The sequence below is a fragment of the Balaenoptera physalus genome (genome assembly GCF_965194825.1).
Source record: "Balaenoptera physalus genome assembly, chromosome: 3".
Lineage (NCBI taxonomy): Eukaryota > Metazoa > Chordata > Mammalia > Artiodactyla > Balaenopteridae > Balaenoptera > Balaenoptera physalus.
Window position 1 is genome coordinate 108,892,098 of NC_138890.1, and position 18,081 is coordinate 108,910,178.

Here is an 18,081-nt window from a genome sequence, read left to right on the forward strand (position 1 = left end):
CTTAACAGGAAGTAATAATTGAGTGATATGCCTTTCCCAGGTCCTTTCCTTTAAGTGTTATCCACTAAACAAGAGTAGGAGCCCACAACAAAAGGCCTATTATTCCAAATTCTTTGAAGGCAGCAGTGGGCAAAGCCAAACTGCTTTAAGACCTTTAAACTAAGGACCAGGGGATGAACAGCATACAGAGGCCAGTAAAAAGAAAAAAATGGAGTCTTCAGCCTTAAAGATGATACATAAACAAGATCTTTGACTGTGGTTATATAAAGTTTAGCAGAAACATACAGTTCTTTCCTGTAGATTTATAAATCCTCATTCTGGCAAACTCAGGTTTTCCCCAATAAAACAGCTGTGGGCAGAAGGTACATATGTCATTATAAGGCATAGCCAGTATATATGGTTCATAATCTTTCCTTTCCTTCCACTTCAAGAACTACAATGCTCTAGATAAAGCCTGAGTCTTGGAATGAAGTCAATATGGAGCAGAGCTGTGGCTAACAAGAGACTCCTGGTTGAAATATGTAAACCTCTGTCATTGTCAAATCCAAAATTTTGAGATCCTTTATTAGCACAGCATATCCTAAACTGTTTATACATAAAGCCTTATTCTCTTTGGAAGCCAAGAGAATATTCAGAAGATAGTATTTGACTTACTGTCTCACTTTATTATACATGTGTCTTCACTGTGGAAACAAATTTGTACCATCCAAAAAGAAAGATAGCATAAAGGGAGATATGAAAGTCTGGGAGTGGGGAAGAATTGATAAAAGTCTCAAAAAGCTGGAATTATTCCCATAGATTTAAAGACTGGGATAGATACTGAGAAAATGAACTAGACTCCACTAAGGAGTTGGCAGCCCTCTGAGGTTAATTTTATATGTCTACATGGCTAAGCTATTGTTCCAAACACCAGTCTAGATGTTGCTAGGAAGTTATTTTTCAGGTGTGATTAATTTTTAAATCAGTAGACTTTGAGTAAAGTATATTACCCTCCATAATATGGGTGGGTTTCCTCCAATCAGCTGAAAGTCTTAAGAGAGAAGATATCCCTCTAAAAGGATGGAATTCTGCTTCCAGACTGCCTTTGGACTCAAGACTGCAGCATCAACTCTTTTTGGAACTTCTAGGCTGCCATCCTGCCAGCTCTGTTTCTTTGGAGAACCCTGACAAATCCAAACATTTTAAAAGAGCTCTTGGCCTCTAGTCCCTAGGTCTTAAAGTATCAAGACATTTATTTTATATATCCTAGTCTAATGTAATTTAAATCTAATTAGAGGAGTATGATTTAGAATGGAACATATAAATAGGAGGGTGAATATAACCCTTAATGTACTATGATATGTAGAAATAGTTATTTCTACAAACTAGGTCAAATTCAGATTTTACAAACTAGTAGTCTTTGGTTACTACTGCTGTCACTGGAAATACACAGTAAATGGAAAAAGATCATTTCTAATGGATAAGAGTAGAGCATGTTACTATAATTTTTTCAAAAGAGACTTTATTTTTTAGAGCAATTTTAGGTTCACAGCAAAATTGAGCAGAAAGTACAGAGGTTTCTTATATACATTTATACACCTGCCTCCCCACATGCATAGCTTCCCCCATTACCAACATCTCCCACCAGACTGCTACATTCGTTACAACTGATGAACATACATAGACACATCAGTAAGACTGAGTCCTGAGTTTACATTAGGGCTCACTCTTAGTGTTGTACATTCTTTGGGTTTGAACAAATGTATACTGACATGTATCTACCATTATAGTATCATACATAGTAGTTTCACTGCCCTAAAAATTATCTGCTGTCTGCCTGTTTACCCACCCCACACTCCCTTAACCCCTGCAACCACTGATCTTTCTCTGTCTCCATAGTTTTGTATTTTCCAGGTTGAGAAAACTGACATACCATCATGAAGTCTGACCATGGGTGAAGGAGAGAGGGAATGTTGGATGGAAGAATCACAGATGGCCTTGTAGCATATGGAAAGTTTGGCAAGGCAAATATAGAGTCATTAAACTAAAGTCAGCCAACAAAGGACTCATGTTTCCAAGGAGTTGTCTGTCTTAATGCCATTGGTTCCAGTGTGACCCCAGTGCAAAAACAGAAGTGAATTTAAAAGTGCAGCAGCTAGAGTTCTTGGTAAATTATGCTACCTATAGTAGGAATTTGGGAGTAAAAATTAAGGTAGATATAAATCATGAAATATTCTACTTAGTGGACTAAAATCAGGTAAAGAACTTTATTTTATTCTTTACTCTCAGAATCATTTTATTTATTTTACTTTTTTCTATTCTATTTCTTTTTATTAATCCATGGACTAAGTCAATAATGGCTTGTCCCTCAAAGCTACACTTCTACCCTCTTTCATCTTTTTTCTTTTCAATTCTTTTCCTTTTCTTATTGTCTTCTTTCTTAAGGACAACTTTTCCTAAGAATGGGATGTCAGAAGGAGGTCTTAGATAGTGGTCACTTAGTCCTGGTCAGAAGGCCCTTGAGCTCTTTGCAGAGGTAAGCTTTTGCTAGTCCTTGTGGAAACAGACACTAACAATGCCATATTCAACTGAATTCACCCCTGCACAAGTCAATTGTTTCCTGACCATTTCACCACACCTATGCATTCCCCTCTACCGCATCTTCACATAACAGTAAATCTTAGGCAGTAAACCTTAATCCCAACAAAAGTATAAAACTCAACTCATTTTTGTAGTCTTTATAATTAAGTCAAAAGCCTTACATTTAATATCTTGAACAATAAAAGATAAAATTCTATGGTTTAATAGACAAGCCCTTTACTACTGATAAAGACATTAATAGTAGAAACCCTCATATGTATTATGTGCAAGCTGGTCTTATAAAAGGCTTAACTTGAATTCCGTTGAACCCATTGTTTTTTTTTGTTTTTAATTTTTATTGGAGTATAGTTGATGTACAATGTTGTGTTAGTTTCTGCTGTACAGCAAAGTGAATCAGTTATACATATACATATATCCACTCTGTTTTTTAGATTCTGTTCCCATATAGGTCATTACAGAGCATTGAGTAGAGTTCCCTGTGCTATACAGTAGGTCCTTATTAGTTATCTATTTTATATAAGATGTAGAAAACAATCTTATGGTTACCAGGGGGAAAGGGGGTGAGGGATAAATTGGGAGATTGGGATTGACATATACACACTACTATATATAAAATAGAACCCACTGTTTTGAAATTAACTAGTGCTATGGACTGAATGTTTGTGACCCCTGCAAAATTGATATGCTGAAAACTTAACCCCCGATATGATATTTGGAGGTGGGTCCTTTGGGAGGTAATTAGGGTTAGATGAGGTCATAAGGGTAGGGCCCTCATGATGTGATTAATGTTCTCATAAAAAAAAGTAAGAGATGTGGCATCTCTGTGTGCATGCACCAAGGAAAAACAAGGTTATGTGAGGACATAACCAGCAAGAGGGCCCTCACCAACAACTCGACCATGCTGGCACCCTGATCTTGGACTTTCAGCCTCTGGAACCATGAGAAATAAATGTTTGTTGCTTAAGCCATCCAGTCTATGACAATTTGTTAAGCAATCCAAACTGACTGAGATGATGGGTTAAATTTAAATCTATCACGTACTTAATGCAACGTTAAAAATAAACAACAAACACAGAATTTAATTTGATCTGTAGTCTCTTCTTCCCTGCCTGGCCATCCTTCCTCAGTAAAGTGAATTACAATTCTTTGTAGCAAATAACAAGTATTTTATATATTCTAGATCTAACTGGATCGTCATAGGCAGCTTCTGGTCTCACTCAGGACACACTTTGAAGCAAAGGATTTCATCACATTCTGAAAAGAGATCACTGAACTTTTCAACAGCTTTTGTGTGTACTTGGAGAAAAAAATTATGTTGCACACCATATCACATAACTTCACCCTCCATCTAAGCATCTTAATATTTTCCTAAATTCCATTTTTCTTCTGGATGCCTCATCTCCCTTGTTTTCCATTACCCAATCTCTTAAATCTTCTCAGCTATCTCAAATAATTCATCCCTATACATACCGCTGAGCTAAACATAATCTCTTCAGTGAGGTGAACTTACTCTTCTCATGAAGCAATTCAGAATCCTCTGAGTAAAACTAACAAAAACTCCCATAAGTAAGATTGTCAGATTTAGCAAATAAAAGCACAAGATGCTCAGTTAAATTTAAAGTTCAGATAAATTACAAATAGTTACAATATTTGGGACATACTGATACTTAACTGAGCCTCCCATATTTTATCTGGCAGCCCTACCTGGAGAGCTGATCCCTACACTCTAACACAATACTGCTAATAAAAGTTAAGTGTTTTGGATTGAAATCTTAACTCTTGCATGTGAAAACTATATGATAAATTGAGTTTCAGTATCCTTATCTATAAAATGAGGATTAGGATAAAATTTACTCAAAAGATTGATATGAGTAATAAATAAGATGATGCAAGTAAAATATTATGCATGGTACTTGATATAACATAAAAGCTTAACATACTTTAGCTATTATTCTAGAAGGTAAGGGTAACATTAGACAGGTTGTTCATTTAATCCAGGATATTGGAAGGGACCAAATGAACCATTATTTTTACATTTGTCAAAGTATTCTCCTTTAACCTAAGTTTGGTTATTATCGTTATCTGCTCAAATGATTTCAGGAGTTACTAGGGGTCCCATAACATTTCTTCAGATTCCATTAAGCATACTGATAATTTTCTTCACTGTTTGGTCACTTGGGACCAAAGTAGGGTCAAAACTACACATAGGGGGCAGTTTTGGCTGGACAGGTCCCAATAGTAATAATATATTCAATATTTATATAATGATGATTATGAACAACTGGCATGAAAGAAGTGATGAATTAAACAATGCTCCATGGTATTATATGTTTATTTAATGACTTTTAGATATTAAACCAATGGACTAAGTTAAAATCAAAATACACAGGGTTTCAACATTTGAAAGAAATGTCTTCTGAGCATTTGCTCGATATTTTTCTCATAGAAACAGTTGTATAGAACCATTATATTAGTTATTATTATAGCTAAAATTTATACAGCACTTTTTATGTGCCAATTTATTTACATGGACTGTTTTAATTAGACTTAACAATAGACCTATGAGGAAGGATGTTATAATTATCTCCCCATTTACAAGATGAGGAAACTAAGGTTCTGTAAGGTTAGGAAGCTCAAAGAAGGAAATCCAAATGGAAGCCTATGTAGCCTAGCCGTGAAACCATGAATTTCTAGTTTTTACCTATTTCACCAAGTTTCTTCTATATTTATCTTCAGTAAGATTCTTAGATTTACCCACAAAATCTTGTTTAACCTACAATAGACAAAGAGAAACTTTGGCTGACTTAACTTCATTCATTTTATTTTTACAAAGTACTAATTTTGAAAGGCCAGGACTGTATCTTAAGGTCTAAGGGCTTTAGGTAATGGCTCGTGTGGTAGAAGCAGATGGAATAGTTCCTAGCTCATTCTTTAATTTGCATACAGGAAGAACTAGTGCTGTCATTGAATCACTTTCCAAGAGTTCAGGATTAGCTAACAAAGTCATGTTGCCTCTTCATACCTGGCACTCGAGTGAGATTTGTAAACATAGTTAAAATCGTTTGTAAATAGCCTATTTCAGAGTACCTCTGATGTCCAGAGAGGTGAGGATTTCTCTTTGCTTGTTTTTGTGTGTGTGTGTTTTGCTTGTCTGTGTTTAGAGCGATAACTGACATAGTATACCACTGAATGACAAATATACAAAAGTAAATTATAAAATTATAAAATTTGTATAATATAAAATTTACATAAAATACAAATTATAAAGGCAAAGAAGATATTTCTTTTTCCTACTATAATTCCCAGGCATTATGAAGATGAATAGTCATTATTTAATCTTTGATTTATGAGCCGTGACAAAGAACCAATATATTTTATATTTAAGAAGAAAAGGGAGACAAAAAAGAGTTTCTCAGTCACTGAATTTCCATTTACCTCGCAAATTTGGGTTGCTATAGTTGAGTAAACATACACCTAGTGTATTTTGGAAGGAAATGGCATGTAAGATTTATTAAATTTGCAGTTTTCTCTGTGTTCAGATGTAGTTGCCCTAAACCATTTTTCCCTGCATCACGGTACACATGTGCTTTCCTTTTCTACATGACAGGGCAAATGCGGTAAAAATTTTTGGTTTTTTTTTTTTATTATTATTATTTTTTAATTTTTTAACATCTTTATTGGAGTATAATTGCTTTCCAATGGTGTGTTAGTTTCTGCTTTATAACAAAGTGAATCAGCTATACATATACATATATCCCCATACTTCCTCCTTCTTGCTTTTCCCTCCCACCCTCCCTATCCCACCCTTCTAGGTGGTCGCAAAACACCAAGCTGATCTCCCTGTGCTATGCGGCTGCTTCCCACTAGCTATCTATTTACATTTGGTAGTATATATAAGTCCATACCACTCTCTCACTTCGTCTCATCTTACCCTTCCCCCTACCCGTGTCCTCAAGTCCATTCTCTACATCTGCATCTTTATTCCTGTCCTGCCCCTAGGTTCTTCAGAACCTTTTTTTTTTTTTTTTTTTTGGTTCCAGATATATGTGTTAATATACGGTATTTATTTTTCTCTTTCTGACTTAGTTCTCTCTGTATGACAGTCTCTAGGTCCATCCACCTCACTACAAATAACTCAATTTCATTTATTTTTATGGCTGAGTAATATTCCATTGTATATATGTGCCACGTCTTCTTTATCCATTCATCTGTCGATGGACACTTAGGTTGCTTCCATGTCCTGGCTATTGTAAATAGAGCTTCAGTGAACATTGTGGTACATGACTCATTTTGAATTATGGTTTTCTCGGGGTATATGCCCAGTAGTGGGATTGCTGGGTCGTATGGTAGTTCTATTTTTAGTATTTTAAGGAACCTCCATACTGTTCTCCAGAGTGGCTGTATCAATTTACATTACCACCAACAGTGCAAGAGGGTTCCCTTTTCTCTACACCCTCTCCAGCATATATTGTTTGTAGATTTTTTGATGATGTCCATTCTGACTGGTATGAGGTGATACCTCATTGTAGTTTTGATTTGCATTTCTCTAATGATTAGTGATGTTGAGCATCCTTTCATGTGTTTGTTGGCAATCTATATATCTTCTTTGCAGAAATGTCTATTTAGGTCTTCTGCCCATTTTTGGATTGGGTTGTTGTTGTTGTTTTTCTTTTTTTTTGATATTGAGTTGCATGAACTGCTTGTATATCTTGGAGATTAATCCTTTGTAAGTTGCTTCATTTGCAAATATTTTCTCCCATTCTGAGAGTCGTCTTTTTGCAAGAATATACAATGGAGAAAAGACAGTCTCTTCAATAAGTGGTGCTGGGAAAACCGGACAGCTACATGTAAAAGAATGAAACTAGAACACTCCCTAACACCATACACAAAAATAAACTCAAAATGGATTAAAGACCTAAATGTAAGGCCAGACACTATAAAACTCTTAAAGGAAAACATAGGCAGAACACTCTATGACATAAATCACAGCAAGGTCCTTTTTGACCCACCACCTAGAGAAATGGAAATAAAAACAAAAGTAAACAAATGGGACCTAATGAAACTTAAAAGCTTTTGCAAAGCAAAGGAAACCATAAAAAAGATGAAAAGACAACCCTCAGAATGGGAGAAAATATTTTCAAATTTTTGGTGTTTTGAATGGAATTTATTAATAGTATTTCTATATACCTTTAGTTATGGTATGATCTGAATACATTTTCTGCTAAGAGATATTATTTTATCCTTTATCAAGTAGATAAAGACCAAAACACATCATTATTAAGATGCTTGTAAACAGTTAATTTGAATTTATGAAATTAAATAATAACATTAAATTAAACCATATATTTGTATATAATGGTTATAAATATATTTACATGAGGAAATATATTTATAATATTTTCTCACGGCAAAAATCTTCCTTTCTTACCTACAAAACAAAATGTAAGTTCCTTTTTCTCTCTTTTTTAATCTATCTAGTGAATAGCAATCTTTCATATGTCTTTATCATGGAACTATTTTTATATTATAAAAAAATAATTCTATGTCAAGAAAACAAAATTATTAGTTGACATATAAACTAGAATTTAAGACTATATAAATCACCCCTTTCTCTTTGTCAATTAAATATTATATACTAAAGTTATTTAGGAATTCTTTGTCAATGTAATTTAAAGTATGGGTTAAATCTCTGAATCTTCAAATGCCTCTTCTAATATTTAAAATATATTCATTCATTAAACTTAATAGTAAGTACATAATATTTTATTGATATAATTAGGTATGTTGGTGTTATGGGTTGAATTTTTGTACCCCCACACCCACCAAAAATTATGTGGAAGTCCTAACCCCCTGTTTCCCTGAATGCCACCTTATTTGGAAATTGAGTTGTTGTAGATGTAATTAGTTAAGAAGAGATCATATTGCAGTAGGGTGGGCCCCAACTCCAGTATGACTGGTGAACTTATAAGAAGGCTATCTGAAGACAGAGACAAAGGGAGAATACTGGCTACAAGGAAGACAAAGGTTGAAGTTAAGCAGCTGAAAGACAGGGAACAGTGGAGATTGCTGGCAAACCACCTGAAGCTAGGAAGAGGTAAGGAAGAATTCCTCTGAAAGATTTGGAGGGAGGTTAGATCTGCCAGTATCTTGATTTTGGACTTCTAGAGACAATACATTTCTGTTGTGTTAAATCATCCTGTTTTTTGTACTTTGTTATGGTTAGATTCAAATATCTATTCTTGAATCTAGATAAAAGCAATTATTTTCTTAGCCCTTAGAAATAATATTTTATAATTTGTAGTGAACAATTAATTACTAAATAGCTATCTCATTACCTATAATTTCCTTGAATAAAAAGGAATAGGGTATAATGGACAGAGTGCTCGTGCAAGAATCAAGAAACTGAGTCTATGGAATTTACTCTTATTCATTGCTTGTGGAAAGACTTTTCTTCTCCCTGGGCTGCTGTTTCTCCATTCTTCAAATAAGGACAATATCTCTCTGTGTACTTTAAATAAGTCAATTTGAATATTAAACAAGGCCATATTTGCCAATTATTCAAAAATTAAAAGCACGTGCCAGCTTAAGGAAATACCTTTATATATGCTTCCACTCTGCACAGCATGTTAGTGTTCAGATATTGTGCTATTTAATTATTCTTGCTTTGGGGCTAAATTCATTAAACATGAGTCAAAACAGATTTAGTACCATTTATGATCTTCTGTACTCCATTAATTGTGAATCCTGCTGATTATATTTCTTTAACTTTCTACTGCTAAGACATTTCTTTCTCAAAAATGTAAAAAAAAATCTCAGATCTTGCTATATGAAACTCAGAATTCTCTCCTTAACTCTGAACCTCAAAATGTATATATTTCATAGATTTCTCAGTAAAACATGTCCAAATTAAAATTTATAAATTTTTCTTTCAAATATTCTCTACCCCTCTAAGGTCAGAAAATGCCTCAACTATCTACCAGATTCTTAGAAACCTGGCTTTCAACTCTGAACTCTTTTCACTTGTTACTCAAATCTATTTGCTTCCCCACTGTCTAGCCCTATGAATCCCCTCAATATTGCTCCAATCCATCTGCTTATCTTATCTCTCCTGTCATAATTTTAATTTTGAGCTCATCATATCTTGACAATTTTCTCTTACAACGTCTGATAACATTTCTAATCCATCCTCCACATTGACACCAGAGCTCTTTTAAATTGCCAGTTTGGCTATATTGACACTTCCTGTTCTTTCAGCTTTATTTCTGGTTTCAGGCACAGTAATGAGCAGTGGCATGTAGGCTCCTCCTGCCTGCTCTGTGGCACTAGTAGTGCCTCTACATTTGTGCTTTCTAAAAGTCACTTATTTCCTGCTATAAAAAAAATTTTAATGACCCTTTTGGGGATGCCTGCAAGGCACTTCTATGTGTACAATCAAAAAATTAAGAAGCTATTAATGCAAACTGGGGCATCCTCAGTCAATGCGGGAGCAAGTAGATAAACAGCTGCTGATAAAGACAGATAAATTCACCTTTAAACATACACACACACACACACACACACACGTGCATACACAATAATTCCTCAGGTAAGCCAACAAGAGTGACTATTCAGTTTTCAAATAATATGTCGTCTTGCATAAGGCTCTGTGGTGATGGAGCAATGTTCCTCACAGTGATATTCTCCATTGTTTTTCTATCTATACTCATCATTCAGTGCATGCTCTGTTTTGGAGGATGAACCAAACTCTATTTTTCTCTACCTTCTAATACCTGAAGTATGACTATAAATAAGGGTGATTTTTAAATATTATATATTTTTATATTTAATATATATTGTTTTTATATTTTTAAATATTTATACTTTCCATCAATCATTATTTTCCTATTCTCACTGGATGTTCTCTTATCTCAAAAATCTGTACTCCTCAGTTGGTTTCAGTAAATTTTGTTTAGAAACAAAAGTCTAGAAGGCCCATCACAAATCTTTCATAAGGCAAGAAGAGCAGTACCTACAAGAAAAGAAATAGCAGAAATATAGGGAGGAATCATAAATGAATATCTCAAAAATTATCTTGCCATAAAATATTCTCTTAGAAAGGGAATATTTCAATTCCCTTTTCTCTATTGAGTTATTTGCTATTTGAAAAATTCAACTTAGAGATGCAGAGTGCTGTATGGAAGGCAGATACCGTTAGGAAGATGAATGAATATAATCTTTTCTCTCTCCACTTCAAATCATTTGAAAACAAAAAGAGATGAATCAGTTTAGAAGTATAAGCCAAAAATGACCTCTGAAATTCATTTCTTTGCATAGGAGAATTGTCTACAAAGTCAAATTACTAGTTAGGTTTAGAATCATAAGATTAAACTTAGAATACCTTAAAGTGAGTTTTAGCATTTGCTTTTGGCATTTAACTTATTTCCTTAATTCAAATCCAACAACACATTCAGCACATTAAACTAATTGGTTTTCCCCCAATACACCTATATAATTCTTCTGTATAGTTTCTCATTAACTTTTAAAATAGAAATCTGTTTTGTAGGTTAAATGAATTCAATTCTGATTTTATTATTATCATATGTCTGTTTTATGGTACACACTATATAAAAATAGCACATCCTTCTATATGTCTGGAAGTGTTTTTCTCTCTAATCAAAGATGTTTATAAGAGTGGCAGTGGAGTAGATACAGTCCTTCAAAATGATTGTACCATACTTCACTGAAAAAAGCTATCTCTATGCCAATCTTCTTTGGTCTAAAAGACATAAATTTTTAATGCTCTTTTCTTTTAAACCCATTATGCTTTAAAGATTACAGTTGACCCTTGAACAACACAGGGCGAGAGTGGGTTTAGGGGTGCCAACCCAGTAAAAAATCCGTCTATAACTTTATAGTCAGCCCTCAGAATCTGAGGTTCTGCATGCTCAGATTCAATCAACCATGTATTACATCGTACTGTAGTACCTTTTTATTGAAAAAAAAAAAAATCCGTGTATAAAAGGACCACCCGGTTAAAACCCACAGGTCAACTGTCTTCACAATTCATGAGGTGAAAGTCATAAGGGTTGCTGCCTTCTTTAGGTTTAATATTTCACACCCATTCAGTTTTCCTCAAAAGACCACTCACTGCCCATATTGTAATGATATGTTTTACTGTCTCATGTAAATAATTGAAAAATCTATACACCTTATTTAAATTTGGGGTATATGCAAATTACAGTAAAAGCTTGCCCCCACCACTCTCTTATTTAACATTTATTGAATATCCTGTTATTTTCAAAATACTGAGGTATATTATGTTGGAGAAACAATCATAAATCAGACACTGGACCATTGAAATGGTGCAGATAAAATAATATAGATGTTTATAGGGCTAACATGGATGAACCAGAGAAATCTAGTTTTGAATTTGATCATTTGGAGGTGAGAAACAGAAGAACGTTTTACATGTAGGGGAACCTACAGAGCCAAGGCCAAGAAGGAAGAAAGAACCATACATGAAACAGTATGTTTTGGACAAGTGGAGGCTTTGTAGAGAGAGGTAGTGAAATATGACATTTAAAAAGAATATTAGATTTAGACCATGGAATTACCCAAGGCCAGTTTTAGCAAAATAGTGACATGATCAGAATTAATAGGACTAACCTTAAGATGAATTAAGATAAGGAGATTCTGTGAGGCAAATAAACTAGTCATTTGTCCAACATTCATTTAATACAAACTACCTACAATGTACTGCTAAACACCACAGAATTAAGATAATAGAAAAAATATATATATCCTTGCTTCAAAACTTGCAAACCGTTGGGGAGACAAGTTAACCATTAAAAATAAAACCACATGGGAATAAATAAAATTTAGAAATGCTAAACCTTTGCTTTGGCTCTAGTGATTAATGAAATCAAAGTGTAGTTTTATGATAAAGAGGATGAATCCTGGAGTCAGGCAACCTGTGTGTGAAATGGCCCTACTGTCTCCTAGCTGTGTGATTTTAGGCCATTTACTCTCTCTGTGACTAAGTATTTCGTCTATTAAATGGGGAGAAGAGTAGCTAAAACCTATTTCATTAGTTAGATATGAGAATTAATGAGATAAATATATAAAACATTTATTAAGTCATCTGGCATATTTTAAACACTCAAGACATGTTGGCAGAGAAGAAATCAGAGTTGACTTTCATGGTAACACCTGAGACTGGGAATGCTGAGGAAGAATAGTTAACTCATAATTATTTCAGGGTAGGATATAGCTCTAGGAAGACTTTATGAAGACATAGGATCTGTAACTTACATGAGTCAATCTAATACATATAGACAAAGAAGAGAATGAGAATCCAGGCTAGGTTATATCAGAGTCTTACTTAATTCTGCAAGATACAAGACACTATTGCATTTGTTAAAAATGTGGAATGCCATGATTTCACCTATATTTGGAAAGAGATCCTCTGTGATGGATAATTTAAATAAATGATATAGGAGCCATTAATTAAGTCAATAGGGTTGAAACTGCAAGATTCAGGTAGGGATGGTGGAAGTATGAAATAGGACAGTTTTCATGGGGTAGAAAATGTAGCTTAGACAGAGGGGATCTTCTAGAGCTAGAATCTTCAGTACATGATAATTGATTAATTATGAAAACTGAGACAAAGAAGGAGGAGTAAGGAATAACTCCAAAGTTTTCGACCAGTTGGTATGGATGAATTGAAAAACAAGAGATGTAGGATATACATGTGGCACAGAATATTGAGGAAGAAAGATGAGCCTTTTAGGGTTGAACATACAAAGAACAAAGCTCTGCCAGAGCATAAAGGTGTATTGCCTGATGGAAGAGGAGGACTATATATATATATATATATATATATATATACATTTTGTTAGTAATCCACAGAAAGCCAATAGCCTAAGCCAAGATATTTGCTATTATTTCTAAGGTAAATTCCGTAGATAAGGAACCACCCTCAAATTAATGGTTTGAATATTTCTGTTAAAATATGTGTTAAACTTTTTTCTTTTCCTTTTGTTTTATAAGAAGTATTTTGGTTCATTGGAACTAATTTGACCTTCATTTTTGAAGAGTTTAGAAGTAATACATAGTAGCAATACTCTGATGGAAATACTATAAAAATATAACATATAATTACCTAAAATTCCAACCTACATAAACTGTTTAATATTTTGGTTTATATTCTTCCAGACTTTTTTCTTTGCAAATAAACATAGTTTTAGAAAATACATTTTCACATCCTTGGTATTTTCAATAATCTTCAGATCATCCTGGGATGGGTTCTTTGTCTCAAGTCTCTACCAAAATAAACTTTCCCACTCCTTATTTACCTTGAATTTGCTTGTTTTAAATATGAAATTATAAAACATAATCCTTATAAGATATGATAACAAAGCTTGTTTCTCCATTGGTTCTAGAGGCCATCTTGTTATCTTGATAGAATGTGGCCCCTGGACAAAGACAGCTTGTGAAAAAAGAAAGAAAAAAAGAACCAGGAAACTCATAGAGGAAAAGAACAACTCTGAAGCTACCCCGTCTAAAGTCTCACTACTTTTAGATTCCCTGTTAAGTTGATATAATAAATTTCTTTATTGTTTAATATTATTTTGAATTGGAGTTTCTGTTACTTGCAGCCAAATCTGTCCTATGTACAAATAGAAGTCAGTGGATTTAACATGTCATTAGATATTTTGGTACATATGTCTATTCATGACTCTTTATTAGCTTAATCTAGTTTGTATAAAATGTTCTCTATAATTCCTATGTTTGTGTAACCAAGAATTTCTCAACCTCAGCGAAATTGATATTTATATGAATTATAAATATCAATAATTGTGTTTTCACACACACACACACACCCACACACTTGCCCCTGGACCTGACAACAGTGAAAAATGTCTGTATATGCTGTCAAATGTCCCTTGGGTGGAGGGGGGTGCAAAATCCCCCTAGTGGAAAACCACTGGTCTAACCATATGTTAGTTCTGATATTGATAAGATTATAAATCCAATTCAATACCAATTTACTGAGCTTTTACTACATGCCTTCCCTGAATCTAGAGGCTACTGTTATATAAGTAAGACATGGTCCTTGGCCTCAAGGATCTACCTATCCAGACACACAATTATTCATTTTATCTTTACAATAATTGGCTTCAAGCTTCTGCCAAATATTTACAAACCTGAAAAGTGTTGCTCTCATTCTAACAAGAAGAAAAAACTAGATAAAGTACATGATTATATTTTTCTTAAATCCAACAGAATCTAAGGTCACAGAGAAAACTAGCCTGAAACACAAGGAAAGATGGGACAAGGGCACTAGTTCACCTGTGGAAAGGGGGATAGACAAAGATTACATACATGCAGGTAAGAAGAATCCCACTACAATTTTAACATATTGCTAAAGTCTGAGTGATGGTTAGCATGTAAACGTAGAACATGGGGAGCAGCATATTAACTTGCAAGCTCCACTTTACAACCTCCCTGGGTTGTGCATGAGCAATATTGGGGGCAGGATAAAGAGCAGAGAAATCTTTCCTTAGTAGTTCAGGCTTGGAGAAGGGAAGCTGCCATAGCTACAGGAAAGCACAAAGATCCACCCAGTCCTTTCTTCCCTAAAGAGCTAAAGACTGAAGCCACTAGGGGATGAGCTCAGACACATAGAATTCTCCTGTCACTGGAGGAAAGGAAGAATAAACCAAGAAAACCTCAAACCTGAGAACCAGGGATGCAGGATCTACCTAAAAATAAGGCTGAACCAAGAAAAGAGATAACCCTCCCTGTCTCCCACCATTACATCAGTGAAGGAAAGCAGCAGTAAACAAGTACATGCCAGGGATCATGGAGAGACCTTCTCTGAGATGCAGGAACACAGGGAAGGCCTAAAGCTGAGGGTAGAGCTGGCACATTGAGGAGAAGCCACTGACAAACCAACCAAAAGCCTAAGCACAAGATAATACCAGAGAAATTTGAAGCTGGTAGTGCACTAAAAGTATCTATAGCAAAAGTAATACCCAAATTGTGCACGGTTCCAGATAACATTGATTCATCTCCCCCACTAAAGGCCTAGTAGAAAAAAAAGGCAGGCCCATTTCCAGTCACAAATAGTCTTTCCCTCAGTCTCTGTTGTTCTACACACTATGTCTGACATGCAATTAAAATTTATGAGATACACACAAGAGTAAGGTCATTAAAAACAAACAAACAAACAAGAAACAAGGCATTCAACAAGATTCAGAGATGATTTAGATGTTGAAATTATAAATTAAGGAATAAAAAAAAACCCTCAAATTATTATGTTTATAGAAAAGGTGGATGACATGTATGAAGACATAGGGAATTTCAGCAGAGAGAAAAAAACAAAAATGAATCAAGTACTAGAGTTAAAGTAAAAACACAGTAAGAGAGATGAAGTATGATGTTGATGGAGTCATCATTAGAATCAACACAGCTAAGAAAAGAACAAATGAAATTTTAAGTAGGTCAATAATAATTACACAACTTGAAACAGAAAGAGAAGAGGAAAAAAAACTAGAGCAGAACATCACGAGATGTAGAATAATATAAAATGTGAACATATGCTTAATCTGAGTCACAGAATAACAGAGACATAAGAGGACAAAAGAAAGATTTGAAAAGGTTATGGCTAAGGATTTCCATAAATGTTGAACCGATATTAAACAAAAATTCAGGATCAAAGAATTTCAAACAGTGAAAACCAAAATCAAACCTAAACAAAGAGAAAAAAAAAAATAAAAAAACCCACATGTAGAACAGCATACTCAAACTGAAAAAGTAGTAGTGAGATTTAATTGAAAACATTTAGTACAATGCAGAGATGAGGAGAAAAACATGAAGACCAACAGATGAAAAATAGACACAATAGATATACAGGAAAAAAGAATATACAGCATATTACTTGGCAAAAGCTATGCAAGACAGAAGACAAATTTTTGGAGTTTTTGTTGTTGTTACTATTGTTTGTTTCCTTTAAAATTTTTTTTTCCAGAGTCAGCTCCAGCACAACCTTTGGCTGAAGTGTGGTGGTCATGGGCTCCAACCTGCAGCTGCCACTGCCCAGCGGAGAGAACTCCTCTGCCCACAGCACTAGGACCCTGGTGGGTGGGCTTCTGTTTCTGCTTCCCGCACCTCTGCAGCCCCGGGGCAGGCTTGTGCATGCCTGGGACGAGCTTGTTTGTTTTTAATGAATTTACACATGCACTTACCATATGGCCTATGAAAGGTTACCAGAATTTTGGCTCTATGACCTTTGTCCCATGGTGTTACACTCCTGAATGTTACCTTACAAGACATAAGGAACTTTGCAGATATAATTAAGGTTACTTATCACTTAACTTTAAAATAAGGAGATTACGTTGGATTATCCAGGTAGCCAATGTTATTAAACATGAGTTCTTAAAAGCTGAGCTTTCTCCTGGCTGAGGGCAGAAGAGGAAGTTAGAGATATTCAAAGCATGAGAAAGACCCAAAGTACCTTTGCTGGTTTGAAAATGGAGAGGGCCACGTGAAAAACATGAAAACAAACTAATTCTCCCAACATCCTGGAAGTACTTGGAAGCAGATTCAGAGAGTCTATAAGCAATGAGGACCTGCTGACACCTTGATTTCAGCCTTGAGAGACCCTACATACCAATAACACAACATTTCATATCTGTCTTCAACACCAGAAATCTCTCTCAATCTAATACCATATGGTTCTGGTTTATAGATCACAATGCCATGAGTTATAATAAAAATTATAATTAAAATATAAGATTATCAAATATTACCTCATCTTATCCTCTCCTATATAGTCTTTCATCCTCTCATAGAAAAGAATGAATTTTGGGGACCTTTATTTCCACTTTCTAAATTCATATACATTGCTATCTAATATCTTATATTCTGCTAGATGATTGTAAATTGATTATTAGATGATTTATTTTAGTATCTTCTCAGGGTTTGAGTTGATTGTTCTATGATTACCCATGCTATTCTTTTCCTCTTTTGTTTTTTTATAGTTACATGAATTATATTACCTGGACCATTTTTCAGAGAGTTTTCTTTTTCAGTGTTTTCCAAAAAATAATATGACTTCACAAAGATAACGTCTGGTAAAATAATTTGACAAATCTAACATCCTTTCATTTCAAAAATTCTCAGAAAATTAGGAATAAAAGGGAATTTCCTCAACATGAAAATGGGCATTTATTAAAAATCCACAACTAACAACATACTCAATGGTGACAGAGTAAAAACTTCCCCCTAGTATCAGGAACAAAACAAAGATGCTGATTTTCAACATTTTACTGGAAGGTCTAGTTAGAGCAATTAGGCAAGAAAAAGAAATAAAAGATATCCATGTTAGAATGGAAGAAGTAAAATTATCTCTAGCTGCAGATGACATGATTCTATATGTGGAAAACCCCAAAGAATAAATAAACACACATACACATCATACACACACACACTCACACAAACTCTAGAACTAATAAATTC

At 34.4% G+C, this 18,081-nt stretch overlaps 2 long non-coding RNA genes across 3 annotated transcripts in view; one reads left to right on the forward strand and one right to left on the reverse strand.

Annotated features, from left to right (window-relative positions):
• Nucleotides 1-17,242, forward strand: part of LOC309659018 — a 219,814-nt gene extending 202,572 nt beyond the window's left edge. Inside the window, exon 6 of one of the 2 annotated variants that reach the window (XR_014262498.1) lies at nt 14,001-17,242. This is a non-coding gene — a long non-coding RNA (uncharacterized lncRNA). Of the gene's footprint in view, nt 1-1,878; nt 5,972-14,000 lie in introns of those variants that run through there. The other variant, XR_014262499.1, reaches the window with a different exon arrangement.
• Nucleotides 1-18,081, reverse strand: part of LOC309659051 — a 209,880-nt gene that overhangs the window by 156,987 nt on the left and 34,812 nt on the right. The gene's annotated exons all lie outside the window — the stretch shown is intronic.